Source organism: Pleurodeles waltl, chromosome 10, assembly GCF_031143425.1.
Source record: "Pleurodeles waltl isolate 20211129_DDA chromosome 10, aPleWal1.hap1.20221129, whole genome shotgun sequence".
Classification (NCBI taxonomy): Eukaryota; Metazoa; Chordata; class Amphibia; order Caudata; family Salamandridae; genus Pleurodeles; species Pleurodeles waltl.
The window spans coordinates 781,439,868-781,461,565 of record NC_090449.1 but is presented as its reverse complement, the minus strand read 5'-3'; the positions used below and the strand labels follow the sequence as shown (position 1 = coordinate 781,461,565).

The 21,698-nt window shown below is 42.1% G+C and overlaps 1 protein-coding gene across 8 annotated transcripts in view; it reads left to right on the top strand.

Annotated features, from left to right (window-relative positions):
* OSBPL3 (oxysterol binding protein like 3) overlaps positions 1-21,698 on the top strand; it is a 911,347-nt gene that overhangs the window by 397,354 nt on the left and 492,295 nt on the right. For 2 of the 8 annotated variants that reach the window (XM_069211406.1, XM_069211405.1), the window contains one exon: positions 5,207-5,286. The exons of the other annotated variants lie outside the window; for them this stretch is intronic. The gene's annotated coding sequence lies outside the window, so the exon portion shown is untranslated. The remainder of the gene's footprint in view (positions 1-5,206; positions 5,287-21,698) is intronic. 8 annotated transcript variants of the gene reach the window in all.

Sequence of the window (21,698 nt, the reverse complement as noted above, 5' to 3'; positions counted from 1 at the left end):
CGATTAAAAATACATCGACATATGGCAACTTTTTTGTAGAGTTTTCCAAGAAGCTGACTTCCTCTGTTCACTTGGGCTAGAATTTAACAAGGTACTTTAACGTTGCTTCCTAACCCGGACAAAGACACTTAAGTCTGATCCTGTCACAGGCCTATATCACTGGTCAATGTGGATGTTAAAATATTGCCAAAAGGAAAAATCACTCTTTTTAGATGTCGAAATGATGTTCACCGGTGTCAAGCTGGGTCATCTGTTTAGAATCCTTGCTGAAGCAGGCTTTAGTCTGCGTTTTAAATCTAAAATCGAATGCTTATTTCAGGAAACTTTGACCTGTGTGAATTGTGGTGGCCTATTTCTAGGCACTTTTCAAATGTATAAAGGCATGTAACATGAGTAATCGGAGTTATTTCTTTTAAATGCTTTGCCCTGGAGAGACTGATAGAAGTCGTCAGGTTCTGCAAACAAGTTAAAGGAATACAGACACAAGCAGGAGTTATTAAGTGACTGCTAAATGTAGATTTTATACTACTAACCATCTCAGAACCAGGGGTCTCCAAACACTTCAGGAAGTATTTAATTTCCGAATTCTTTTCATGTTCAGGATACAAAATTAATTGGTATTCAGATTAGATCCCTAACTTCGTTTTTGAAAATGCATCTGATTTCTAAGCTGAGATATATTTGACCTTTGACCTTTCTTAGATACACAGTAAACTCTGGGCAAGTGTCTTTGGCGTACCTGGATTTCATGGTAAAATTAATTTTAAAAAGTGTGTATTAGTAACTCACTGAATCAAATGGCATTATTTTAGTCTTAAACTCATTATCAACAGGCTTTTAACTCATCCTTGTCCAAGGACGTCAGAAGAAGCCATCTGATTTCATAGGACCAGTCATGGTTTCACTCTGGCCTAAGTAAAAGGATTGTTGGAAGGAGTGTTGGAACAGGCCAGTGATACATCGATTTCTCCCTCGCAAGTGAGACTGTGAGTTGTTCCTCCTCCGGTGGGGTCGACGTGGTCATTTTTCCTCTCTGCAAGAGAGCTTTGCGTTGGTTTTCCGCACCCAGCGAGATTTGCGTAAAAAATCTGGTCGCATGGTATCAGCAAACCGCACTATGTAGGGTTGCGATATCAACAGCCTCTGTCGGGGGGTGTTGTGCATCATTTCTCCAGCCGCATTGCATCGATCTTCCAGCCGCGATGCAGGTGGAGCATAGATTTCAGCCGCGAAGCCAGCAGCGCGTTGTTTCTTCGCTGTGTCTTGGAAGGTGCATCAAATTTCCCTACACGGCAGTCTGTATGTGGATTTTCAGTCTGTCTGCCATCTTCACCTTTCAAGGGCCCAGGAACTGGATAGGGCACCACTTGTCAGGGTAGGCGTCTCAGCAGAGAGTCCAGGTGCAAGCAGGGTAAGTCTTTGATGGTCCTGAGATTTCAACGACCGGAGGCAAGCTCAGGTCAAGCCCTTGGAGATTTTTTCACAAGCAGGAATGCACAACAAAGTCCAGTCTTTGTCCCCTTTCACAGGCAGAAGCTGCAACTGCAGGATAGCTCCACAAAGCACAGTCACATGCAGGGCAGCACTTCTCTTCAGCTCTTCTCCTTGGCAGAGGTTCCTCTTGATTTGCAGAAGTGATCAAATTTTTCAGGGGTTTGGGTGCTCTTCTTATGCCCATTTTGGCTTTGAAGTAGGCCTGCTTCAAAGGAAAGTCTCTCTTGTTTGTGAGATCCTGGCTTGCCCAGGCCAGGCCCCAGACACACACCAGGGGGTTGGAGACTGCATTGTGAAAGGGCAGGCACAGCCCTTTCAGGTATAAGTGACCACTCCTCACCTCCCTCCTAGCACAGATGGCTCATTAGGATATGCAGGCTACACCCCTGCTCCCTTTGTGTCACTGTCTAGAGAGAGGTGCAAACAGCCCAACTGTCAAACTAACCCAGAAAGGGAATCCACAAACAGGCAGAGACACAGAATAGTTTAAGCAAGAAAATGCCTACTTTCTAAAAGTGGCATTTTCAAACACACACAATTTAAAAATACATCTTTTAGTAAAGTTGTTTTTGAGATTGAGTTCAGAGACCCCAAACTCCACATGGCTGTCTGCTCCCAAATGGAATCTATGCTTTAATCATTTTTAAAGGTAGTCCCATTGTTAACCTATGAGAGAGATAGGCCTTGCAACAGTGAAGAACGACTTTAGCAGTCACTGTCAGGACATATAAAACATATAAGTACTTGTCCCACGTTTAACATACACTGCACCATGCCCATGGGGCTACATAGGGCCTACCTTAGGGGTGTCTTACATGTAAGAAAGGGGTAGGTTTAGGCCTGGCAAGTGGGTACACTTGCCAAGTCGAATTGGCAGTTAAAAACTGCACACACAGACACTGCAGTGGCAGGTCTGAGCCATGTTTACAGGGCTACTAATGTGGGTGGCACAACCAGTGCTGCAGGCCCACTAGTAGCATTTGATTTACAGGCCCTGGCCACCTCGAGTGCACTGTACTAGGGACTTACCAGTAAATCAAATATGCCAGTCATGGAAATCCAATTACACAGATGTTTTACATAGTAGCACTTCCACTTTAGCACTGGGTAGCAGTGGTAAAGTGCCCAGAGTAACAAAAACCGCAAAAGCAGAGTCCAGCACACATCAACAACCTGGGAAACGGGGGCAAAAAGTTAGGGGAGGCCACACCAAGGATGCCAAGTCTAACAAACACCAATATTTTCTGTACAGCCATCATATAGCTGGAACACTTGTGCTGACCAGTGTCCAGTACATGCTTTAAGATGGCTGCCCAATCACTTGCAATGTCTAGGAATAGAACTAGACTTCACAGGGGCATAGCAGCTCATGCAGGTATGTCCTCACATGCATTATAATGCACCCTGTCTTAAGGCTCTTACAGCCTGCTGTAGGGGTGACGTACAGTTAATGCATGCAGTGACTTTACCATGGCAACCAATGAGTGTGGAATTGTTGAGTATTTTTTATTTTTTTATACAGTCTGCGATGGCAGGCTGTGTGCAATTTGTATGTGGGTCCCTTAGGGAGGCAAGATATGCTGCAGCCCTTAGGGACCCTCTTTAGTACCGATGCCCTAGGTACCAGGAGTACCATTTACTAGGGAATTTGCCATTTGTGAGACAATCAAACATATTTTGTTTTAAGGAAAGAGCACTGGAACTGAGGTCTGATTAGCAGGCCTCGCTGAATGGCAGTTTAAAGTCAGCCTTTAGTAGTTCTAAAAGAGGGCAAAAAATGGGGAGGGGGTGGCATCTACCAACAAGCCCAGTTTCCTACAGCTACATATTTTAACTACATTAATTGCACAGTGACTGGTTATCATACACTGAAATCATGTAAAATCCCTCCTCCCCATATCAAGAACCTAACCAAAGAATACAGTGGATAATGGCATTGGAGAGTGTTTTATGACATAATTGGCCTACTTGGCAAACATCTCTAGATCGTATGTCATTCAAAACACTGGGGACTTGTTACTATTGCAGTTGTTATTTGTAATGTGTGTGTTTTGGACCACAGCCAAGTGTTGGTTTTACAATTACTTCATTTACAGGAACTATTGCTAGGTCACTTCAACCAACAGCTGGGCGTCTGCACTCTATTATATTGACGCATCCACCACAACTTTTTGTCCTATACCTGACTTCATGAAGTACTTTGTTAATGTTCATTCAGACAATATCAAGAGTGTTGTAGTTAACATTGTGAGCAATTCATTCTATTTCTAATATTTGCTTTTATATATGAGGGTGGTTTCCTACTCAGTAACTCACACAAATACAAAAAAATGATGTACCCACTCCATGCCCTTGAGAGTGGAGATCTTCATTAAAATTGATAACAGTACCTCAACACCTTCAGTACCTTCTATAGCCTCATAATAGAGACATTAGCTTGCAACCAGGTAATATTCCAAACTTGTAGTTCCACCTTAATGGGAATCTTACCTTGCAGCCATGTGATGGCATGGAAGGTAAACCAACAACTGATACCTGGGGAAGAACACAATGGCATACAGACTTCCATACTCTGTCTCGCAAATCGAGAGCGCCACATCTGTCGAAGTTAATTAATTTATTGTTTAATATTTTTAAAACATATTATATTAATTTCACCTGTCAGTGAGAAACTCAACAATTAACGAAGTGGTGAAGTGCCCTGTTGGTTAGAGATAAACACCTTATGACTGTAGGATGTAAGCCTAGAAGATGCATTTGGTAACTTCAAAATTATTGAATTCCTAAGGCAAATATTCAGTATTGCCTCACATCGACAAACATTCAGAATCCCAAAGACAATGGGAAGCACCAGTACCACTTTTCCTGGTTACTTGCAGCCCTAACAAATCTCAGATCAGTCAAAAACTAAAACTTGCATACTCAACATTCAATCAGCAAAATCCCGTTATAACATGGATCACTTTTCTTCTATTTAATAGCGTGATTTATTGTTATGCACCGACATTTTGACAAAGGGAGTTCATTACTGCATTATGTTTAATAAATCGACCTGGATTTCACATGTTAAGTCAAGTTATCATTTTATTTTGTGGTGTTGATGTTGAAAGGATGTGCGCACCTCGTTTAGTATCTGTAATAAGTAAAAATTACTTTTATTTCTGAAGATCAATTTTTATTTTTGAATATGAAAACGTTACTTGTGGTATTGGAGATGCTGCCCTATGATGGCACTACAGAGTCCCCCTCCAGATCCCCCACTAGCATAACATATTATTTTGTCGAGTTGTGCAGATACAAACATTTCATAAACTTTGATAAGCAAAGGCATGAAGGAAGTGACCTGATAGTTGAAAGAAAAATAGAACAAAATATGTTTACCTGCCCCAAAACTGGCCACCTCTCCCATTATCTCGTACGATTCTTTTTTACAATGTGTCATTTTGTATGGACATTCTTCACACTGTAAAACATGAAATAATTGTGGCTCTGCAAGTTGTATGAAGGTGCATTGATGTATATGGTATACTCTATGAAACTATCAATGAAGATGTAATAATCCTTTGAAGTACTGCACTAAAATTGCAAATTAATCACACCAGGCAACTCTTGGTGAACTCATACCTACTGTAAGCTGACCGAGCACACAGAACATAATCAATTTCACTCCGAGAAATAATACTGAGTGTCCTCTCCTTGATTTATCTTTCAGCAATGTACTCCATTCACAACAAAATACCCTTCTAACACCTGCAAAGCAACGTGACATTAGATACATGTGAAACCATAAAGGTGACTGCTATGTTAAGTTTGATTTCTTAATTTCTTCTTTTTTTGTTTTTTTTTGTATATATTATGTAATTAGATGTGTTGTATCTCTGCATCGACTGATTTCATGATATCAGTTTTTTTTTGTTTTTTTTTAGGTCTAAGCCACACAGACCAATTCTCTTGCTATAGTTTAGTTAGACAGTTTGAAGGGCGTAGAATTGGGCATGTGCAGCAGATGAGTGACTTTCTTTCTAACAGTGGTCTACTCCATGCTTATTCGAGTCGGTGCCATGGATGGTGGATGGACAGCTGTTAACTATGACTGCTGGGGATTGGTAGAATTTATTATTGTGAAATATAGACTTTTAAATAAGTGTGTAAACAGTATTTGTTCATCAAATTATAGTACTGAATTAGGCATAACGTTTGTTTTATCATAACATTGAAAATCACAACAAAAAAGCTAGTTTAGCACTGAAGTACATTAAACGGCCCTTTACTACACCGTTTTAATGGTTTAAAAGAAAAAGCATATTAACTGTTGATAGTAACACTCACGGTGGTACTGAATGCTCAACAGTCATATCTCATTAATAATGAGAGGAAGAATAACTTGTGGTATTTGAGAATAGATTGTCCAAAGAAACAGCTATGCACCACTGGGCATAACGAAATAATTGTTCTCACTATACAGATAGTTAATGGATAAGCACTTCGAGAACATCTTTTGCAGTAAAGGAGATGGTAAAATAGTATCTTATCACAGGAGAACAAGTGTGAGGTACCCATGAATTGAATACATATTTCAAAAATGTACATGTGATGTAACATTTCATTTAATTTATTAGTTTATTTCGGGCATTTGCCAATAAAACAATTCAACCATCCTCATAATACATACATTTCATGCATTAGTGCATATTTGAACCAAAGAAACTAAAATTGATAAAAGGGAGGAAAAATTATCACATAGTTAAAAATCATCCTCAACATAGGAAGAATTAATTCACATCTCATTTAAAAATGTTAGTCCATCCACTTTTCCTGAGTAGCCAAACTGCATATAAACATCGACTAGCCCCACAAATAGACTCACTCAGATCAGAATGCACTGTCCTGTAAGTCTCTTGATAACGCCTTACACCAATATAATTACATACAGGATTAATCCAAGATTGACGCGGCTTATTGTATCTAGGGCAAAAGAATATAACTTGTCCAGTGTTCAATATTCTCGCATACATACCCACAATACTGACACCCAGGTGATGTAGGTGATATAGTTTTCCATTTACTCACAAATACATTTACTAAAAGGTTCCCCAGCCTGAACTTAACCAAAAGCGTCCAAGCAACAGGAGGGTATGTGGCATCTATATAGGGCTCTCTTCCAGGCAGAGGTTTTCACTCTATAAAGTCCTCCTCCAAACTCCCTGGTTTAGCCTTATGAGGACACTCCAAGACTCTTTTCCCAATAAGTGGTGATGATCCTACCCCTGGCAGCTAAACCAATCTCTTGGGGGCAAGACCAGTTCTCTCCCAACCCCAAATTATCAAGGTGATACTTATCAAATTTGAACAAGGGAGAGGTGTGGTTCTTAATTTCATCACCTCCTCCACACCCAACCTGTAAAAGTGGAGCTCTATTGAAAACCATAACCTAGCCCAATACAGGAGTGGTCTTAAGGCCGCCAAATCCCCCACCCGCTTTAACCCTAGATCAAAACATAAGGGACTAATCAGGGTACTCCGGAGTAAAAGGAAGAGTGGCCTTATCAAGGTGTTTTCTGTAGCTATTAAAGTCCTGGAGTTTGAATGCCCCCATAATTCTGCCCCATATAGGGCAGCAATCTGTGCCTTTTCTCTGACCCCTGGATCGGCTTAACAATAGCAGAGGCAGCATGTCCCAACCTCCTCCACTTTTTTTACATATGGGACTTCCAGTTTCTAGATTTGTCAATCCTTCTCCATAAAGAGTCAAAGGAATCAACCTGTTGTAACAATTCCCCCTTCATGCTGAATCTCCTGCTACATATTCTTTGCCAATTGAGAAACATAGTATTTGTCTTAGTGGTGTAAGCCTCTAAACCCTTAACATCACAGAAGTTAACAAACTTATATAGGAGGTTCTGAAAACCAAGCGCCATACGAGAGATCAAAAACATGTTGTCAGCAAATAGCAATAGCAAATATGTTCCTGCCAGTTTTGGGGAATTGTGGACACAATAACACAAAAAAAAAAAAAAAGACAACCCCATTTATATATAGCAAGAAAAGAGATGGCACCAAAACGCTTCCCTGGCAAACACCACAGTAGACTGGAATCTCTACTGTGAGATCACCATCCACCCCCAGCCCCCTTCAATCTCACCTGGGCTGTAGTATTTCCATGAAGTCTTATTAAACTGTCCTATAGATTCTCTTCCATATCCATGTAGGCCAATGTTGTCCACAATAGCCGGCCCAGGTACTAAGTCATTGGTTGATTAAACTAATTGGAAGGTAGTTGTTTGTAACATTTCTATCGCCCTTTTTATACACAGGTATAATTACTGCATTAGTCCAGTAATCCGGAATAGCCACCTTGCTGCTATATCATTTGAGAGTCGATTAATATAGGGACTCCCACACTAATGGGTCAGATCTAAACAAATCCCTGGGAATCCCTTCTGGTCCAGGTGCTTTGCCTGGAGGCATTTCCCGGATGGCTTGTAAAGTTTCCTCCAGTGAGAAGCATAAGGGCTCCCAACCTAACCCATCCCACGGGTCAGACTGTCTACTACTTCCACCCCCTTGGTATGTGGCGTGTGGATCCTGGTAAAGTAATCTACCCATTGACGGGGCTGAACTACAAGTTCCAACAGGCTATTGGATCTTAGGCTCCCCACGGGCAAATATGACAAAAGGATTTGGAATCCCTCATAGGAACAGCCCTTACCAACTTCATCCAATTACCATCAATCCATTCCTCCTTTTGCCTAGCAATTACCTGTTTGTATTTTTTCCTCACTGTCGTAACCTTCATCTGGTCCCCACTCCTTGGGGCTCTGATAAGCTCGCCCTAAACTACCCGACCATTCTTACTATGCCATTTAGGCAGATGCAAGTTTGGAACCTTCCCAGCACAATCTCTACTACACAAATCCTTTAGGGTGGCAAATAAGGCTATGTGTTGGTCCACTGTAGTTGATTTATCAGTGAGACTCAGGCACTTAATAAATGTGTTATAAATACTAGTCATAGGCTCCCCATCTAGACACAAATTTCCCCATTTGACTTTTCGCTTGTTGTTCCTTAATGGTATAGTTACTTCTGAGTTAGATTCCTGGGCCATTGGCCTACCAGAGAAAAGTCCCCTGAACAAAAGCTGAAGCCCATTATGATCACTGTCTAGTCATTTTATAATTTCAAAATCCATGGCTCATTGCCAGAGATCCAGGAGGATGTAGTCTATCTTGCTTGAAACTGTCCCCTGGTTAAAAGTGGGACAACACTTTGTATCGGAGGGCAATCTCCCATTACATACCCGCACCTCATGGTTTATTGTTAAGGACAAGAGCTGAACAGCAACCTGAGGCCAGAAGGAGAGAGACTCTGTCCCCAAGGCAGGAATGCCTCTGACCAGATCCTCATCACCATAAACTTGTTCCAGCTCTTCCAGTGATTCAAAGGTGGTGTTGAAGTCACCTGCCAGGATTAATGGATGCCTTTCTCTCTTTTTGCACAAATAGCAATCCGGTGTCACCAAAGTGGGTGACTCCCAATTACGCTGTGTGGTTATAAACATTATATACTTGCACCCAAGCCCCCCTTGTGCTCCGCACATCATATCCCAGAATGTCTTAGCTAATTACATCAATTTTTTTTCTCCACATCCAAGCTGTTTTTAACCCAAATGATCAAGGCACTAGAAGGACACCACATTTTTTAGGGTAATGCCTCATTGCTCTAATTTGAGTATCCCAGTCTATGAATCTGATCTAGGGCCCATGTCTCTTGCATAAGAATTAGATCATATTTATTTACAAACAATCCCCCCTCCTGATCTATCTTTCTTTTTTAGCCCAGCTACATTCCTAGAATGTAGTTCAATGCTTCCCATTGGTGCCAAAGTTCTGGCTTCAGCCTGTCACCCAACCTTGGCTTTAAATTTCGTTCTCAATGCATATTGGTTGGCTGAATTCCCTGGATGAGAAATGGCATCTGGATAGCTGGAACAAGGGGGTATCAGAAATAAGTCCCCGGCCTACAACCAGATTCAGTTCCCCTTAGATCCCCCTGTATGGAACTGTTAACGGTCCGTCTATGTTAGTTTATACACATTGGGACTCGTTTCAGGCCGATGAATCTTTGGACCCAGTGTGAGACACCGTAAGACGAGACAACTGATCAATACATCAAACCATATGTCAATAATATTGTTAACAGATGTTACCACAATATATTTCACTTTAGACATTAATAAATCTTCGACACAATCATGACCTTTTAGTCGTGAATAACCACACCTTATTGAAGTTTTGTGAATTTTATTCCCTATTGATCACAATCTAATAGCAAATGTATTAGTTTCAAAACCAACAAGCAAAAAGAGCATATTCACAATGCGGCAACTATGATAATGTTTCATCAATACAATGATCGCTAACATAAGATAGTAATAAGGAAGTAAACAAATAAAAATGCATAGAACCTCTTATATGTCTTAGTTCAGCATAGCACCACGTTAGTCAAGTCAGCTACGTCAGTCAAGTGAATGCCTCATCTAGCCACTAATTAGCATCAGCATGTTGGGCTTCATGCAAAACAATTTAGAACATCAATTTGGAAAACATCTAACTAAGGTCTCTTATCAAAAACACACAGCAGTTGGTACCTAGAAAGAAAAGGCAAACAAATGAATTTCATTAGCAACAGTATAATTACCCTCCTCGAAATAGGTCAGCATACAGGATCAGACTTCGTCTTCAGGACATCAGTTAGATCGTCGTCAATCTATCTAATTGAATAGCAGGGGACACTTCCCTCATAAGGAAGAAAGTGTAAAAGGACTACTAAGGGTGAGGATGGTTTTTGTCTAAGTCTCAATCACCAAATAGAGTGACAGAGTTTCTGGATGCAATCGATATCATTCCCTACCTAATGCCGTTTGTTCCTTGTGTCATGAGTTTTTAACCCTTTATCGAAATACATTCCCCCAAAATCCTATTGGTCAGTCACTACACCCCACTATCTGTAACCTATCAATTTATACATTAAGTAATACATTTGTCATTTTATGATATTTCTCGTGCTTCTAATTGGTCTTTATAATTGACGTTTTCGTAGGTGGCACATCCGGGGTTACTTCATTTTCTGGCACACATTTCGGGTCAAGAGTTCTCTTCTCCGCGATTTAATGTCCTTGAAAGTGTCCATGTTTGTTGCAAAGTCCATAATTTTTATACTAAAGCTACTAGCATGCGGATGAGAAAATTTCGCATTGTTGCAAATAAGTGAAGAAAAGAACAATTGCTGGTTCATGGCCTTTTGCAAATCAGTACACTGGAGAAACAGAAAAATACGCTTTAATATGAGAGCTACACAGCTAGTTTTCAACCCACGCTAACTTAAGATGTATGAATTCTAATGCAATCTTTATACGTGTTAATATTTTCAGTTAGTCATAATACAAACAATTATTTCTTACAGTCGACATTAGTTTATGCATGTGAAATATTCTCCACGTTTAAAAATACGTTTCAATTAATGATATTATTAATGCAGCATTTGTTAAATATAAGCATTTCACATCTAGAATAGGTAATATTTAAACTACGCTCTCTCAATATCAAGCTTCACAGGGCAAGTCCCACTCGGGCAAAGCTCAGTATCTACAGCTTGCCCAATTATGTAGCTGCTATGAAGTCAATCCTGGCTCTCAAGATTGGTAAGGATCTGAAATCTATGTTCAATAGAAACATTATGCTATGACTTTGGCTCATTTTGGCCTACCGCAACACACCCCTTTATTCTTTCTTGGAGTCGTGGCACACTCAAATGAGAATAAAAGAACCCCAACACAACCCTCACACCTCTGCTCAGTCTGTCTAAATTGAGCGTGTTCTCCCAGTAAATCAACCTTTCCGCTAGTGCTGGATACCTACAGCTAATTGCCACACAATCCCTCCTTTTACTTTTAGCCAACATCCCAATCCACCCAGTTTATCTCACCATCAAGATGTTGCTAAACTTCTGCAGCTTGAAATTTTTATTCTGCACTAACCAGTGGCATACTTTGTTTTTTAACTCAAATATAGTTTCTTCCTTTCCCCCAGAACCTACCTGCAGAACTTTTTTTTATTAGTAACGCAACATACGGACAATAGGGTGGCAGGTCTGAACTGTCATTTGAGAGGGCAAAGGGTTTGTGCTTGCTTCACACCACTTAACCATGGTTATTAGCCTTTCTCTCTTCTAACCCCTGCTGGGATCGCCATCTTTGCCGAGCACTAGCCTCTTTTGCATGTGGCGTTTCATCTGCGGGGTCGCAGGGGCTTATCACAACATGATCTGCGGTTCCAATCTGCCTGGCCTTTTCTCCTTCTGCCCTACTTGCGTCTCTTTCTAAACATGCTGCAAACTGCATCAGTCTTGTGGTGGGCTCTCCTCCCAAGCACGTAACCTCGTTCCCCCTCCCACCCCCTTTCCAACCACCTCACCCCATCCTCTAGATTTGACAGTTTGTTCACCTAGTGTCCAACAAGGTGGTAAAGTAATAGATACATAGGCCGAGGGATCCCTATCCCTCATATCACCAGGGCACACAAGTGAGGCACAGCTAGACACCTTTGTCTCTATCACAGCCAGTCGTGCAACAATCTGGGCCAGTTTATTTTCTAAAACTGATATAAATTTGGCATAGAGATACTACACTAGTGCTCCTGGTTTATTAATTCCTGTGTCAGATACTGGCCCATCGGGCAGTACAGGAGTTGTCACAATGCTCGTGCATGTGGGTTTAGACCTTCCACCCACCTCTTTCCTTTTCCACAGCATGGCCTCTCCCTAATTGCAGGGACCACAAGGATTTCAGGCTCCAGCGGAATGATCGTAGCAACACCCCCTGGGGCATGGATTCATCTGCCCCGCTATCCACAGTAACGTCCACAGGCAAAGACATTTCCCCCCTTGAAGTTGGCTCTGGCAACTGACTCTCAGACAGGTGGACAGCGTGTTTCAAAAAACCCATGCAGAGACGTTGGGGTAGGTAAGTTGGGTTTATGCGACTAAACTGGCATTTTCCATTTCCCCATCTTCATAAGGGCAGTCCCAGTCACTCACAAATTGACTAATCCCCAAACGCGAGGAAATACGGATTAAAATGACATACCTAGATAGTAGCACAGCCAGAAGGGAGACACACAGTGAACAGGGATGCCCTGCCCAGCCTCTTCCAGGTGGTGACAGGTGAAGACAGTCCTGGTCTTGGCCGGGCATGTGCCCAGGCACGTCCTACACGCATCTGGTACAGAAGGATAAGTGCTGTAACTTTTAAGTGCTTCCAGGTGTGCAAGATTAGCCCCCTGCAGCTCCTGCTGTGAGTCTCCCTTGAGCTTGTGGTCCGCCGCCCTAGCTGGCTCCAAGTGGCTCCTCACGCAGCATGTCGAGTGCCCTAACTTTATAGTGGCTCTAGGTGTGCAAGATCACCCACCTGCAGCTCCGGAGGTGAGTCTCCCTGGGGCTTGTGGTCCGTACCCCCAGCTGGTGCCATGTTCCTCCTCATGCAGCGAGGCTAGCGTTGTAACTTTCTAGTGCCTCCCGGCGTGCAAGATCAGCCACCTGTGGCTCCTGCCGCGAGTCTCCTTCAGGCGTGTAGTCCCTACCCCTAGCTGGCGCGAAGTTCCTCCTGTAACATAATACCAGCCTACTCTCTCAAAATATTACATTTCCAGCCGTTTGATAAGGGTAGCTCTCCCCTTGTGCAAACAGATTGAAGATGTATCAAATCCTTTTACAGGATGACTGGGGATTTCAATCAAAAATGATTAAATCCCTTTGAAAGGGATACACAAACCATTTTGCAAGATCACCTATGTGCTGTACCACAACAATCTTTGGGGGAAATCGAGAGAGGAAAAGCTGGTAGGCCAGCACTCTAGTAAAGGACTTTGAGGCTCTTGGGCTCAGAATTCTAAATGGGAGAGTCCCTCAGGACACTCCGCCAGCACCTACCTGTTACGCTAACCAAACCCACACAATAATTGACTATACTGTGGTCTCACTATTTCTGCTTACTTTAATTTCAAAGTTTTTTATCATAAAATCAGACATGAGTGATCATGGCCAGCAATGTCTGGAAATAGGATATGATCCTCCTACTCATTACTCTGCACAAACCATGGCAGGAGACATCACAACAATAAACTATTAAAAAAACTCCGATGGTCCGAAAAACTAAAGGAATCTATATGGGTCCGATCAAGGGCAATTTTTGCACAATGTAACATGGACATAACCAGGGACCCAATAGAAACTTGGTCGCTCTTCCTAAACAATTTTGTGGTTAGTCTTCTTGTAGATGAACCACAAAAGAGACATCGAAATAAGGCGCGGGGTGCAAATACAAACATAAATATAAATTATTCAGCGCATATCATTAAATTAAGGAAAGAAAGAAATAAAGTATTACAATTATACAATAAAGACCCGACAAACGGCTGTATTAAGGCTGACTTAAAAAATCGAAATAATGCATATCGGAAACAACTATGGGAACATAAACACCAGAAACATCAAGACCTCTGGGCAAAAGCCCTATTTCTAAGTAAAAAACTAAATACTCTGGGTTTTTGGAAAATGGTCAATGAATTGAATAAGGCCCGAGAACTTTGTTTAGTTCAAATAATCCGGAACCCATCTGGGCTGACTATTTAAATCAACACTTTGATGAATCCAAGCTAGTTGATAAAATCTTAGAAGTGGCTACAGAAAAATTAAGTCCAGGGAAAATGATATCAAAATCCCTTTTCGTCCAAAAGGCAAACAAAGAAATAACTTTCTCAGCAACAGAAGTTAGCAATTTTTTTTTTTTTTTTAAAGTAGAAATCGGGGTGCTCCCAGCCCCAACAGGATCCCGAATGATCTGTTTAAACTAGATTCGACTTACTGGGGTGAAAATCTTGCCCCTACTTTCAATCATTGTATATCGTCAAGAAGTATTCCCAAATCCTGGAAAGGCGCGACAATTCACCCAATATTTAAAGGAGGTAACAAAACAAAACCTGAGAACTACCGACTAATAACTCTAAGAGACGTAGAAGCCAAATACTACGCAGGTCTCTTACTGGAGCACCTCCGTAGCTGGGCAACAGAAAATAGTATTATCTCTCCTAATCAGACAGGATTTATAAAGGGCCTAGGCACTGCTGCAAACATATTAACCTTATCAATGATTATTGACAAATGAAAACCCAAAAAACAGCCCCTGTATCTGTGTTTTGTGGACTTTAAATCGGCTTTTGATCTGGTCCGGCGACCTCTCTTATGGGAGAAACTAGCTTCCTGGGGAATACCGGAGACTTTATTAAAAGCCATACAGCAGCTACATACAGACACGTGGGTAAGAGTCAAGGTAGGGGATGGCTCCTTCCTTTCAAGGAAAATAATGACAAAGCAGGGATTGAAACGGGGCTGTGTGCTGGCCCCATACCTTTTCAATCTCTTCTTATCCGATTTATCTGTGGAATTAAACAGGGTAAATGGGCCCTCTCCAAAGCTCGGCTATATGATTATTTCAAATCTCCTATACGCCAATGATGTGGTTCTCCTGAGCCAAACTAAAGTAGGACTACAGCGACTCATTGTTAAGATATTTGAATATGCAGAGCAGAGTGGAATGGAAGTTAACCAGGATAAAACTAAAGTAATGAGAATTAGTATAACAAAATCCTTAAAAATCAAATGGAGCTCACAAAGGGTCCCTCTGGAACAAGTAAATCAGTACAGATACCTTGGTGTACTTTTTGACGAACGCAGCTCCTTTTTTTCCCAGAAACAGGAGTTATATAGAAAAGGCCACGTGCTATTATTCGCTTTCCAAACTTTTTAAAAAAATCCCTAACCGACCCTAGCTATCGGCCCCTGCTTAGTCATCGCAACCAAGCTAATTCCAGCTCTAGGATATGGAAGCGAAGCTCTGTGTGGGCAAGATGCTACTATCCTAAATAAAATAATTGGAAAAGTCTTTAGGTCCCTATTTCAGCTACCGGGATACACCTCATTAGCACAAATTAGGCTGGAGTTTGGCTATGTAAACCAAAGCATAGACCGAAAAGCCAGCTACATCAAAGCCTGGAAACCGTTACAGCTGACAAAGGAAAATCTGTTCTGTTGTGCCCTTTGGAAAGAGATCAGCTCAAACACCGCAGCCACTGGGCGCCAGTACTTAGACCGGGCACTAATCGACCTAGGGGCAGTGGAGTTATGGGACTCAAATATCTTACACTTCTTTTTTTTTTAAAAATGTAAATCGGATTGCGAAAAAAGATCACTAATCATGGACAAGGATTTACTAGCTACTAGATCACACTCGTGGATGATCATCAACGATTACAAACTTTTAAAGCTTCAGCCATACCTGGAGGCAGGGTGGACCAAGACAGATAAAGATCTTTTTATTAAATATAGATTTGGGATTATTCCGGGCAATGCCCACCGAGGGAACGCTCTCTAAAAATCCCACCGTGTAGGCTATGTGGTAACGGACATGAAGATATAATTCATTTAGTTTGTATTTGTAATGTTTTAAGAACCGAACGCAAACTTCTATTGAAGTCATTATTTAATCAGAGGGGTATACGGTCTTGCCGGCAAGCAGTGATTGCCTGCCTCAAACCCCAGGATATTGTTTTAAATGCTAAATTTTCGAAGTTTCTACGCTTGGTATCTCAAACTTCTAACGTTAGAGGACAATTAATATAAAAAATCTTTGCATAGGAGTGTGGAAACCCTTTTTAGATAATAACAGGTTTTGGTATGCTTTTTATCATCTAAATTGTAGAATGTAAAACTGATATTTTGTATTGTATATTTATTATTTTTTTATAGAATAATGTGACTATCGATGTATTGTATATTTATTAATTACGCATCAAGAATAAACTTGTAAGGCAGTTTACAAAGAGGGTCAACTGATGTAACCCTACTGTGGCTTGTTGCTTTTTAGGAGCTTACATATTATTAAAGGCAGAATACTTATTAAAAACAGAAACAAATCCTTTTACAGGAGCAGAGCAGGATTTAATTACCAGACTTAACTTAATTCTATGAAAAATGTTCACAAAATCCTTAATATTTATCAACAAGAGTACGGTTTTTGGTTGTTATTGTTTATTACTCAGGCATGACACAAAAATAGTCAACATAGCATTTATAGCAAGTATCAGGTGACAGGTGCAATCATTTCGCATATTAAGGCCTTAGTCTCATGGGGTAGGCTATACGAGTTGCCCCACCAGCTGATATGCCAGATCCCTGTCCGCTCCTGTGCCCTTGCCACTCGTCTTGTGGCTCAGGCCATTTATGGAGCAGGTATCAAAGCATCTGTCTTGCCTGAGCTGGGAAGGACCAGCTGTCTCTGCGATGCTGTCTCAAGTTTCTTAATTCTTAGCAAGGTCGTTCGGAAATGTTCCCATATGGGTCTGGAGGTGAGGGGCTGTAATTCTGAATATATCCTTGGTCATTAAACGTCAGTCTTTGATCCAGTCGTCCTTCTTGGAGGTTCGTGTTGTGCTCCAATACATGACCCCTCTGCGCTTTGCGAGGAACAGTGATATGGCTGTAAATCTCCTACATGAGACAAAGGCAACATTTTAACGTAACGTACCAAAGCCATCATGCGATTAGATACCCTGCTGATTCCTGCCATGAAGGGAAGTGTTGTGTGTGTATATATCCACCCAGTATTCTTAGCTCTGCTCCCACCACCAGGCCATATGTATGAAATCTGCATTTTGTGCTTATCAGCAGGGGCAATTGTCACTAGTGCAGGTCTGTTCTGTTGCATTTTACTGGTGTAAAGTATGCCTTGCATAGGAATTTGTATAATTTTATGCCTGTGATTGAAGGATACCAGTTTAGCAATATTCCTAGTGGAATGCATTTATTTCGGTCCTAGGTTCTGTCTCCCATGTATGCCTATATCTTTGTGTGCCTCACCTTTCAGGCCTATTGATATAGCCTAAATACCCATTTAGTGGAGTCTGGGGATTGGATGATTTCTATGAGTGGTAGGAGTTCCAATGGTTCTTTTTGGAACCCCAGCAACCTGTCTGTAGCTGTGTGCCTCATTCCATAGTATGTTAAAGCATCTAGTGGGGATGTCTCATATTCAGCCCTGAACTGATCCAGTGTTATGAATCCCCCCGTTCTCCTACAACCCCCCCCCCCCCCCAACGCCACTCCCCACCAAATAGGTGTCCTACTTCAGTCAGTCCTGCCTTCTTAAGGTATCCTCCAATCAGGCCCCCAGTTGTGAGTGGCAATGCTGGGTTGTTTATTATGGGTAGAATGGCCAAGTACAAGAACAGGATTTCAGCTGTCTTTCCTATACCCTTCCATGCCCAGCATGTTGTCGACGCCGAGAGCATCTCTGCCATAGGGCAAGGTAACCCGGCAGGCAGCAAAGATGCCAGGGTGTCATGTCAGTCTGTTCCTTCTCCGGTATGAAGTAGGAGAGTCTCTGATCAGGGAGATAGCAATGGTGAAGGAAATGTCTCTCTGCCACCAAGTAGTACAGCTCGAAATCCGGTACCTCAAATCCCCATTTTCCAAATAGTAAAACCAGTGTACCCCTTGTGTAAGTGTGGTGTATCTGAAGTGCACAAAAAAACGCTTTGTGAAAACTAATCAGATAATTTATCAAAAGGTAGAGAATCCTAGGGAGCATGATAATTTTTACCAACGCTATGCCCCCCCCCTTTTTATAAGATAGTTGGTGTCTAATCCAGGATTGCACCAGGTGGTTGAACCTTTCAATCACTAGACCACACTTAGGTTGAATAAGCTCCTCAGTGTCTCCACGCAACATTATTCCAAGATACCTGGGTCTTTTAGCCAATGCACCGGGAATTCCATCTCCTGCTGTCTGGTATTGTGTGTGAGCAGAATTACTCAGTAATGTCCCAATTTATATTTATTCCTGAAAAATGGCCGAACATTAGGGGTGGTAGGTTTATGCTAGGGTCTCTAACAAACAATAAAATATAATCTGCATTTAGTGGGTGTAGCCATCTGCCAGGCCTGAAATAAAGTTCCTGTAGAACGTCCTGTAGGTGTCTGGCCAGTGGGTCCATGGCAAAGGATAAAATGCAGAGGGAATAGTGGACATCCCTGTTGAGTGCCCCTAGTGATTGGGAGCTTATCAGGTGTAAGGCCATTGGCTCTGACTTGGGATGTTGAACACATGTAAAGCAGCATGAGCATTTAAAAAAAAGTGTCTAGCGGTATCATATTTTGTCAACGTAGTTTTTAAAAAGGGACACTCCAAGGAATCAAATGCCTTCTCTACGCCCAGCAGGGCCACCGCCCCCTCCATATCAAGGTTTAATTGATCTAGAACTGAAAACACTGTCCACAATGCAGGTTAATTGAGGTGGACATATGTGGGACAAAGCCAGACTGTGCAGGAGACAATGGCTTTTTCATTAATAAAGGGGAGATTTGCCAGTACCTAGGCAATATTTTATTATTCAAATTCAGAAAAGACCAGGGTATATATGACGCACATCTTTTTAAGTCTTTGCCTGACTTGGGCAGGAGAGTAATAATGGCCTTCCGCAGCGTGGTCCACAGCTCTCCTTTCTCTAAAGCGTCTTCATATACCTTAAGCAGCCAAGATGCTAGAGTATGCTTAAAAGTCTAATAATACTCTGCAGGTAGGCCATTGGAGCAGGGTCAACTTGCCTCCTGCTAGGCTATTGATAGCAGCGCTGACCTCAGCCATGATAGGCTCATTTAGAAATTGTATAAATTGGTTGTATAGCCAGGCTAATGCCACCTCATCAAGGTAGCCCTCACTGTAATCAGTGGGACTGGATAGTCGAGTAATGTGTAATTGCTCATAGTAGGTTACCAATGTCCTGACTATCTCTTCACGGGTAGTAACCAGTTCATCCTCGTCACTGAGTAGCTGTGTTATGTAGCTACTTTAATGATCATGCTTCAATAGCCAGGCCAACGTTCTACTCAGTCTCTCCCCCTCGTCATTTTGCCCAACTCTAGCATACTTGCCCATGTATGCCACTTCTCGGACAGCCTGTGGATGTCTTTAAGAAACTTAGTCTGTGGAAAGCTAATGCCTCGGCTCTCTAACGACTTAAGTTCAGCCTCAGAGTGCTTCAGTTGCATCCCTATATCCCTCAAGATGGCGTCTTGTTTGGAAATTGAGACGCCCTTGATATATAAATGCATTCCAGAGGGTTGCCACACTGGACACTGTGCCTTCATTGAGTTTAAAGTGTTCATCAGTGGCCATCCACATGTCTTCACAAAACACTGGGTCATGTAAAGCTATGTCACCTGTGAGCTTGAATCATGCAATAATAACCAGTAATCAGTGCTGGAAGGTGAGTTTTGAGGGTGTGAGTAACAAAAGTATTCCTGTCTTGGGGGGGATTGTGTTTCACCAGGCATCGAAGAGTCTGGCCATGCTAATAATTTCTTGGATCATATCTGCAACTAGCCATCACCAGCCAATTGCTTCACTAGAGCAAGGCCCAGAGTGAGGATAAAGTCTCCTCCCCTCAGCACTCTCTAATCTATTCAGAACTGCAAATATTTCCCAAAAGTCTGTGGCATCGATGTTTGGTGCATATGTATTCACCAGAGCTAACCTCTTATTGTAAAGTGTGCCTTCCATGATTATGTATCTGTGCTCTATTGCCACGAATTGTCTGAAAAGTCGAAGGTCTACCTGTAAATGCATAGGATACATGCTCCTCTGGAATAGGTGCTATAAGAGAAGAACTTATGTGCCCCCCCCCCCAATTTCCTACCTAGGTTTGCAGCCCTCAGCTATGTCAGTTTTGTGCCTATCTAAATACTCCTTTATTCTACTGAAGTTTTGCTAATTGATGAGCCCTCGGATGTTCCATGGAAGTAATCTTAGTGATCTAGCCACTAGTGATACCATTTAACATAAGGTAGATCTGTCTGTGCACCCTAGGGTTAAGATATATACTGAAGCGAGGTGTGTCGTGTCTGAGAAATTAAGGCCCGTCCAACACCAAAACTTTGCTTTCCACTCTGCGACCCCCAACTGTCAGTGCCAGTAATTTGCTCCGCCCACCCCACCCCCTGTATATTCTCAGCCTGAATGAGGAACAGTTTAGCGCTTAATGCCTTCGAACATTATAGGCTGGCAACCAGCCCCACGAACTCAATGAATATCGAGAGCAAATACAATCAAAGCATGACAACCAAAGAATGACCAATAAGAACTGTTATGGTATGTTACCTCCTAAAACAATAGAGCACACTATAAAAGGTAGTCCACTGTGCTCGCATCACTGCCACAAGAATAATGTGCCATATGATCGTATCTGTAATAGAATCGAACAAGGCAGGCCATGCCACCCTGTCAAGGTGCGCAGGACCTATTTCATGTCTTTTAATCCTTGTGAACTTGGCTGATCGTCTCCCCGTCAGATCGGTTTTATTTTCACTGCGATTTTCCCCTCTTGACAAAGGTACTACACTGCTTGGTGGTCTCTGCAGCTGACGTGAACTTTTCCGCCCAGCTCCACTCGAAGCCTGGTAGGATAGAGCATGGCTTACTTAACATTATGGGTGCAGAGGGTGCACTTCAATGAAGTGAATTACCGCCTTGCCTCCTGCGACGCAGTGTGAATTCTGGCTATATAGAGATGTTTGATCCATGATATTGCAACGTGCCCCGCTCCCGGGCCAAACACAGCACAGCATCCAAGTCCCAGAAAATGAGTATCCTAGCTATTGCAGGGTGAGGGGTGCACCAGACAGAGGCTGGGGACCCAGAGACCAGTGGACCCATTCCACTAAAAAGGTATTAGAAAGAGCAGCCTTACCAAAGAGTACCAGCGGCAGCATCACTACAAGTAGATCAGGTAACCCCAAGTTAATTGACTTGCCAATCCTGCGATCCTGATAATACTACATGGGGAGCAAGTCTCGAAGTCCTCATTTTGTTAACACTATGGTGGTGACTTTCCAGTTTGTGGAGTGTCTCTGTAGCCGCAGTGCTGTTGTCCTCCAGGTCTGAGATTGTTTGTATCGCTCCTTCTAGGTGAGTGCCTTGTCAATCAGTTCTCTGTCAGCCTGTCTATCTGTGTGGTGACATAATCTATTTTATCTAAGGAGGTAAGGTAAGCTTAAGATTTTTCAGAATGACCTGCGTTAGGCGCAAGTATCCAAGG